The following is a 9264-nucleotide window of genomic DNA, read 5'->3' on the forward strand; positions in this document are numbered from 1 at the left end:
AAGGTTATTTTCTCCTATATTTTCTTCTAGGAGTTTTAGGTTTTCAGTTTCTATTTAAAGCCTTTAATCCATTTTGAATTTATTTTTCTGTATAAGGGTCCAATTTCATTCTTCTGCATGTGGCTATCCACTTTTCCCAACCATTACTGAGCAGACTGTCCTTTCCCCATTGAGAATTCTTGGCTCCCTTGTCAGTATTAATTGACCATATACATTGAGTTTATTTTCCGGCTCTCAATTCTGTTCCATTGGTCTGTGTGTATATTTTTATGCCAGAACCATACTGTGTTGGTTACTGTAGATTTGTAGTATAGCTTGAAAATAATAAATGTGATGCCTCTAACTCTATTCTTTCTTAGGAATGCTTTGCGTTTGGGATATTTTGTGTTTCCACACAAATTTTAGTGGTTTTTTTTTTTTTTTCGTATTTCTGTGAAAAATGCCATTGGAATTTTTAACAGGATTGCACTGAATCTATAGATATTTGGGTAGTATGGACATTTTAACAATAGTCCTTTCATCCATGAACACAGGATATCTTTCCATACAGTGTCTTCTTCGATTTGTTTCATGAGTCTTGTAGTCTTCATTGTAGAGACCTTTCATCTCCTTGGTTACATTTATTTCTAAGTACTTTATTGTTTTTGATGCTGTTGTAAATGATAGTTTTATTTCTTTTTCAGATGTTTTGTTGTTAGTGTACAAGAATGCAACTAAATTCTGTTGATTTTTATATCCTGTAACTTTACTGAATTTAGCTTATTTTGGCATTTTTTGTGGAGTCTTGAGGGTATTCTATATATAAGATCATCTTATCTGCAAATGAAGACAATTTTACTCTTCCCTTTCTATTTGTATTCTTTTTATTTCTTTTTCTTGCCTGATTGAGCTTAGACTTCTAGTACTGTGTTAAATAGGTTGATAGTGGGTACCCTTGTCTTTTTCCAGATCTTAAAGGAAAAGCTTTTAACCTTTCACTGTTGAATGTAATATTGGCTGTGGGTTTGTCCTGTATGGCCTTTATTGTGTTGGAGTATGTTCCCCCTATACCCAATGTGTTGAGTGGTTTTTTTTTTTTTCATAAAAGGATGTTGTATTTTGTCAAATGCCTTTTTGTGGTCATCTTTTGATGAAATCATATAACTTTTACATTCTATCAATGTGGTGCATTAATTGACTTGCATATGTTGAAACATCCTTGCATCTCAGGCATATATCCCACTTGATCACGGTGCATTATTTTTTTAATGTGCTGTTGAATTTGGTACCATTTTTTTTTTTTTTTTGAATCTATATTCATTAGGGATATTGGTTTGTAGTTTTCTTGTAGTGTCCTTATTTGGCTTTGATGTCAATGTAATTTTGGCCTTGTAAAAATGAGTTTGGAGGTGTTCTGTCATCTCCAGTTTTTTGGAAGAGTTTGAGAAGGGTAGATATTAATTGTTCTTTAAAGGTTTGGCAGAAGTCACCAGTGAAAAACCCATCTGGTCCTGGGTTTTTATGTATTGGGAGGTTTGTGATAATTGATTCATTCTCTTTATTCCTTATTGGTGTGTTAAGATTCTTTATTTCTTCATGGTTCAGTCTTAGGTTGTATGCTTCTAGAAATTTAATTTTTTCAAAATTACTCAATTTGTTGGGATTAATTGTTATTGTTTAATTGTAGTAGTCTGTTATGGTCTTTTGTATTTCTGTGGTAACAATTGTAATATCTCCTTTTATTTCTGATTTTAATACCTGTTTTTTTTTTTTAAGTTCAGCTAAAGGTTTGCCAATTCTGTTTATCTTTTTAAAACACCAGCTCGTTCTTTCTTGATCTTTTCTATTGTTTTTCTGGTCTCTATTTCATTTATTTCTGTTCTGATGTTTGTTATTTTCTTCCTTATACCAACTATAGGTTTAACTTTTCTTTTTCTAGTTCCTTGAGGTTTAAAGTTAGACTGTTCATTTATGATCTTCCTTTTTTCTTCATGTAAGTATTTATTGCTGTGAGGTCCCTCTTAGAACTGCTTTTGCTTCATCTCATAGGTTTTGATATGTTGTATCCCCATTTTTGTTTCAAGGTATTTTTAAAATTTCCTTTTGATTCCTTGTCTGAATCACTGGTTGTCAGGAGTATGTTAATTTCCACATCTTTGTGAATTTTCCAGGTTCCCTCCTGTTATTGATTTCTAGCTTAATGCCACTGTGGTTGGAAAAGATAAGTGGTATGATTTAAGTATATTTGTGAAGACCTATTTTATGACCTTGTCATATGACCTATTCAGCAGATTGTCCTGTGTATATGTTAAAGAATGTGTATTATGCTGATGTTGGATGTAATGTTCTGTACTTACTAAGTCTATTTGATCTTGAGTATGGTTCAAGTCCAAAATTATGGTGTTGATTTTCTCTCTGGGTGCTATATTCATTGACAAAAGTAGGGTATTAAAGTCCTTTAGTATTATTGTATAGTTGTCTGTTTCTCCCTTCAGGTCTGTTAGTATTTGCTTAATATACGTATGTGCTCCTATGTTGGGTGCATATACACTTATAATTCAGTATTTTCCTAATAAACTGACCTGCTTATCACTATATGACATTGCTTGTCTCCTGTTAATCTTGGCTTAAAGTCTATTTTTATGATACAAGTATAGCTACCTCTGCTTTCTTTTGGTTTCCACTTTCATGGTGTATCTTTTTTCCATTTCTTTTTGAGCTAATGTGTCTTTAAAAGCTAAAGTGAGTCTGTTACAGGCAGCATATAGTTGTTGTTGTTGTTGTTTTTAATCTACCTAGCCACTGTGTCTTTCAGTGGGGGAATTCAATCCATTTACATTTAAAGTAATTATTGATTGGTAAGACTTACTGTTGCCATCATACTAATTGTTTTCTGGCTGTTTTGCAGTTCCCTTGTTACTTTCTTTCCTTCTTGATGGCTGCCTTTGTGAATGGATACTTTTCTGTAGTGGTATGTTTTGATTCCCTTCTCTTTATCTTTTGTGAATCTACTGTGAATTTTTGCTTTGTGATTACTATGACACATATAAAACATCAATATAATAGTATATTTTACATTGATGACAAATTAACTTTGTATATAAAAATTCTACCCTTTTATGTTTTTGATGTCATAATTCATCTTTTTATATTATGTATCCCTTAACAAATTATCATAGCGGTAGCTATATTTAGTACTTTTGTCCTTTAAAATTTATACTAAAAAAGCTAACACACCACTATATTACAATATTAGAGTATTTTCCATCTGACTTATGCTTACCTCTACTAGTGTGTAGTATATTTTCATATTACTAACTAGCATCCATTTATTTTGGCTTGAAGAATTCCTTCCAGCATTTCTCATAAGGCAGGTTTACTGCTGATACCTTCCTAGCAAACAAAAGCTGAGGAAGTTTATTATCTTGCCTTCATTAATGAAGGACAACTTTGCTGGGTAAAATATTATGCTTTGTTGGGGGGAGGACAGAGTCTGGGTTCTTCCTTCTCACCATTTTGATGGAGATGGTATGCTACTGATCATCAAAAAATAATTTTTGAGTAAACAAATATTTAAACATTTTAATTTGCAGAGGAATTTCCTTTTAGTATAGACTCAAATTGTAATTCTACAAAATTTGAATATGAATACATTATTTGAATTAATATGAATAAATTAACACTTAAATCTGTAATATCATAAAATACACTTTGGGTAGCTCAGCCTTTACCCAAATCAAATATTAACAGAGCCTTTTTGTGATAATCTTTTATTTATAATCTAATATTTGATCTCTGAGGTCAGAATTTAGTTAAAAAAAAAAAAAACTACTGAAAACCTTAGACAATAACAAAAAACTGTAAAAACAAATGAAAAATTGTAATATTTTATTTCACTATAAAAATATGTGAACTCAGGTCAATTTTCTCTCTGATGCAATGCTATAATTACACAACAGAGTTTCTTAAGTAATAGTAACTAATAGGGAGTCTTTGGAGGTAAAAATTACTTAGGAAGAATAATGTCTAGAAATATCATGCCTGATAAGCCAAAATAGGAGTAGTGAGTCAGGCCTACATTTAGTCTGCAGTTTTACAAAGAAAGAATAATTTTAAGACAATTATCTGGATAGTTTATTATTTTTTTAATCTTCCTTTCATAGAAATGTGGGTTTGCTGCTTTATTTTCACTTGATAACCTGTGTAACCTATATGAACTACAGAATTGTTCTGTCTTCTAGAGTTTTTTTATTATTATAGACAGACTTAAATGATCAATTCTAGGGTTGGATTCTGGTTTCACTATAGGCAAAGAATAATGAAGTATACTGATGAGGTTTGTAATAACATCCTAATGTATTTATTCCTCCAATTATGCAATAAATATATATTAAATGCCCATCATATGCAAGAGGCTGAGCAACATAATTTAATCTGCTAAAATAAATTAAACGCTTCATCCTAAACTTGGTTATAGTTATCTTGATGGGAATAGCTTTAATACCTTTGTTCTTCACAAGGAAAATTCAAGTCAAACAATATACAAAAGTATGGTAAGAAAAAATGAGAGACTGTAGAAATATAGAGATGTAAAACTTAAAATGTGGAGGTAGAATTCACCAAGGCTAGGCCTGTGCCTTCTAGTAGATCATGGAAACTCAATAGTTGTTCCTACTATTACAATATCCATAGGAGACTAAATTGTATTGCTCCCACACTCTTCTTAAATGCTTACAGGACTCTGAGAAAAAAAAAAAAAAAAAGAGAATTTCTAAATGCTCTGTTCCTCAGTCTCCTTCTACTTGGTAAGTGGATATTGATAATGCCCTCATTTGAAGGTTATATAAAGTTAACAAAAAATAAAAGTTCTCACCAACCAAGTTCTTGGTCCAGATTAGGCATTTATTAGGTGTTTATTCCCTTTTGCTCTTGTAAGAGTTGTGTGATGAAAAAAATCTGTGACATGTTTGAGCTCAAGCTGATAGTACCTTTTGATTTGCCTCATTTGAATGTTCAAATCCATCATCACCCTCTCTAGGAGTAGTTCTGGATTTTAAGGTCTAATTTTAGTAAAAGCCTTATGAAGTTAAGAGCTTGGCGGGGGGAAAAAAAAAACAAAAACTAGTTGTGTTTACATTATCCTTACCATTTTACCAGGTGAGGAAAAGGGTTTAAGCAATTTGACTAACATCACTAGTTAGAAACAGAATTTAAACCTAGCCCTTCTGATTGTAAATTCCTGTCTTTCACACTAAAAAATGTCATCATTTTCATTAGTGTAACTACTGTCTAAAGTAGGACATTTGGGTGGTTCTATTCTAACTCTTTCATGTGTTAATAACACTTACTGCACTGTGTCAGAACAAGCACAATCAAGGTACTAGACATGCTGACCATTTTGTTGACTACACTTCACCAAAGAGAAATGACTTGCACAGCAAGAGAGACTTATCTGAGAGATAAAATTTTACTTCTGTAGCACTTTAGATCACATTTGAGTGTCATTAATGACCTCATCTTTTTTTGACCTCATCTTTCAAGATAGGGAAAAGAAGCAATAGATACAAAGGTGTTTTTGTGACTACATATCACTGACAGCATTAATTGATTTTATCTGTTTATAGGGCAGACATCTTCTAATAGAACAGAATGGTCCTTCAGACTTTATGAAAAAGTTGCCCAGAGATAAAGGACCGAGATTATCACCAGTAAAGCAGTTCTATTTTTTTTCTGAATAGCTCTGTTTAACATTGAAAAAATTAACTGTCTTAATGGGATTGATTGCAGTTAAACTCCCAGATTAAGTGGGACATATTTTTAAACATCTTTATTGTACTTAAAATGCACACACAGTTCTCTTTGTCCACTCCCTTACATCTTTCCTCCCAGTGTCCAGACATCATTGTTAACTCTGCTCTTCAGCCAACTGATCCAAGTTCTGTAATATTCTCCAAACTCACATGACAGTAAGGCTAGTAAAAATACTTGAATTCTTCTTCAGAGCTTTATATCTCTTTGCCTTTTAGAGTGTTAGAGAGAGAGAGATTATTGAGTTTTTTCTTCCAAAGAAAGTATGTAGCTTTTAGAGAAACACAAATACCTACCAAAGAACAAAACCAACAACAAAAAAAATTATTGAATAGTAATATGAATATGTACATCAAATAAAACAGTGTTGATTATTTAGTTGTATTACAAGGCTTATAAATACTGAGAGTCAAAAGTTATTCACCTCATTGGCTATATGTAGCTATGTGATCTATGCACCTTATCCCCTAAAAATTCTTGTGTAGCTTGCTCGTAGGAAGATTTCCTTTTTCTGATAGATTTAGAGTGCAGCGTCTTCATTAATATGTATGATGTGTTCACCACTCTTCTCTTATTTAATGTCAAGAGCCAAGGAAAAGAATTCCTCCCTGTATTCTCAGTAAAATGCCTCAGGCATGTTTACCATTTGGTTCTTTTCTATTACCAATTCCCATAAGTTCAGATTTTAGCTTTGCAATCATACATCATGTTCTGATACCTCTTCATAAGACCAGATGGATGATTGCCATTTCTATCTCTTGTGCTCTATTCTTTCAGTGCTGAGATTCTGCCTTGTGCCTTTGTTTTATGCTTTTAGATTCAGAAATTTATGCCTGGATCTCAACTAAGCCCTTGTTTACAACTGATTTTGGACTGTTGCCCTTTCCCTGGCCTGAAATTTGGTTGGTCTTTGTTTATTTTCACAGTATGTATGCATAAGCATGGGTTATAGAATGAATACCAGACTGAAACAAATGCATAGATTGAGATTGGATATTGACTCTTGTAGAAACAAAAACTTAGTTCCCTTATTTTGGTTGAGAATCTAGAGCTGTTCACACTTTAATAGTTCAGAGAAATAAGGACAAATACACAAAATGGACACAGGAGGCAGCTCTTGTTCAATCTCTTGAAAGTGTGGTAACAGTAGACTTTCCATTATTCTAAAAGCACAATAGCTAGAGTAGAGTGGCTAGAGGGATACCTTCCTTGACCTATTTTTAAGACTCCTGGCCAACTATAACTGCCACCATTGTAATCCATCATGTCACTGAAAGTAGACTCCATAACGGCTATAACTTAATTTGTACAAAAGTCTAAGCACTCTGGGTCTTGTAATAGAATGCACCTCTCTGCTCTTACCATACATTTAGTTTAGATACAGTCTATTTATAGGAAATGTTGAAATATATGGTTCATTTTGGATTAGCTACTCATGTGATCTATACTTTTTCAAGTTAGTCTCTAGAATAACATATACTTGGCCTGCTGAAAGGCCATGTTTCCTAAATTGCAGTTTAATATTTAAAATGTGGTCTTTATCCAAAAGCACTTTAAGGTGCATCCACACAAAGCTCATTAGTGTATTAGCCGTAACATGTTATTCAGGAAGCTGTTGGTGATATTCCTCAGTTTCATCTTCATGAGGTTCCACAAAAGAAAATTATTTTGGAGACTAATGTCACAGTTATCTTGGTTTTTCACTTAAAATCATGAGTTATGTTCTTTCTCTCTCTCTTTTTTTTTTTTTTTTTTTTTTACAAATCTACACCTTTATTTACTTTTCATTAAATTTAAATCCTTGAGGGGTACAGCATCACACAGATTCTGTGGCCATTGGCTTTAGCAGGAAGGTTGCTTCAGAATTTGGCACAAACCATGCCACTGTTTCCATGAGCATGAGTTACTTTTCCCCAGATTACTCTGGTTTTGTTTGGTTTGCCACCAGGAGTCACTGTGTCGTTCTTTGCTTTGTACACATAAGCACATCGCTTGCCTACATAGAATTCCATTTCATCTCGAGCATAAACACCTTAGATTTTAAGAAGAGCTGTGTGCTCCCTCTGGTTCTGAAGACCCCGCTTATAGCCAGCAAAAATGGCCTTGGACCAGAGCCTTCCAGACATTATTTGGCGTTATAGGAGTCCTGTTCCCTGCAGGCCTCCACAGACTCCAAGATGGCAGAAAAAGAAAGGCCAGTTATGTTCTTTCTAATATTAACATGAATGACCCCATCTTCCTGTGTTTGTTGCTGAAAGGAAGTTAAGCACAAAATTTGAAACCTGAATCAGTAAGCATGATACTTCAAATGTTATTTAAAATGGAGTATGGTAAAAAGATGAGGAAAGATAAACAAAAAGAAGGAGGGCAAGAAGAAAGAAAAGAAAGGGTATCAATTTGGCTTTACCTTTTGACTACTAATAGTTCTGATGTTAATTCCTCAAAATCAATTCTGGAAATACTTCTAGTCCAGTGTATTGTACTTCTGAATGGAAGTTATTAACTTGCCTTCTTGTATTTAATTTACACACAAAATATTTATAAACACCAGCTAGAAATAAGCATTCAAAATTCAAAGCAATTTTTACATTAAAATTGGTGAATAATGATTGGGTTGGAAGAATACAAGATAGTCACCAATTAGATTTCTCTCTTTCACAACTACAAAGTGATTTATGTAGCATTTCCATTTACTAGCAATGGATTATCTGATAAAGAAATAAAACAATCGCAGGTGCCTGGGTGGCTCAGTCCGTTAAGCGTCTACCTTCAGCTCAGGTCATGATCCCAAGGTCCAGGGATAGAGCCCTGCATTGGGCTCCCCACTCAGTGGGGAGTCTGATACTCTCTCTCCCTCTGCCCCTCTCCCCAACTCGTGCTCTCTCAAATAAATAAATCAATATCTTTTAAAAAAAGAAATAAAACAATCCATTTATACCATCAAAAATAAAACACTTAGGTAAATTTAACCAATGAGTTTAAGAAAATTTAATCTCTATGATGAAAACAAGATACTGATGAAAGAAACTGACGAACAAATAAATGTAAAAATACCCTGTATTCATTGATCAGAAAAATTAATATTAAAATGTCCATGCAACACCAAGCCACTTACAGATTCAGTGCAATCCCTATTGAGATTCCAATGACATTTTTTAAAAGAAATAGAAAAAACAATTCTAAAATGTGTCTGAAGCCATGAAGGACCTGAAATAGTAAACACAATCCTGAGAAAGAACAAAACTGGCAGCATTACACTTCCTGATATTTAACTATATTATAAAGCTAGAGTAATCAAAACAGGATGGTCCTGACTGAAAACAGACACATAGACCAATGAAAGAAAATTAAAAGCCCATAAATAAACTCATGTATATACATCAACTAATATTTGACAATGGAGCCAAGAATACTCAACAGGAAAAGATGGTCTCTTCAATAAATGATGCTAGGAAAATTAGGTATTCATATGCAAAA

The 9264-nt window shown here is 33.2% G+C and overlaps 1 pseudogene; it reads right to left on the reverse strand.

Moving 5' to 3' along the window:
* Positions 1 to 7580: 7580 nt before the first annotated feature.
* On the reverse strand, positions 7581 to 7913 carry LOC116629057 (annotated as a pseudogene).
* Positions 7914 to 9264: the final 1351 nt, after the last annotated feature.

Source organism: Phoca vitulina, unplaced genomic scaffold (assembly GCF_004348235.1).
Source record: "Phoca vitulina isolate PV1807 unplaced genomic scaffold, GSC_HSeal_1.0 scaffold235, whole genome shotgun sequence".
NCBI classification, from domain to species: Eukaryota; Metazoa; Chordata; class Mammalia; order Carnivora; family Phocidae; genus Phoca; species Phoca vitulina.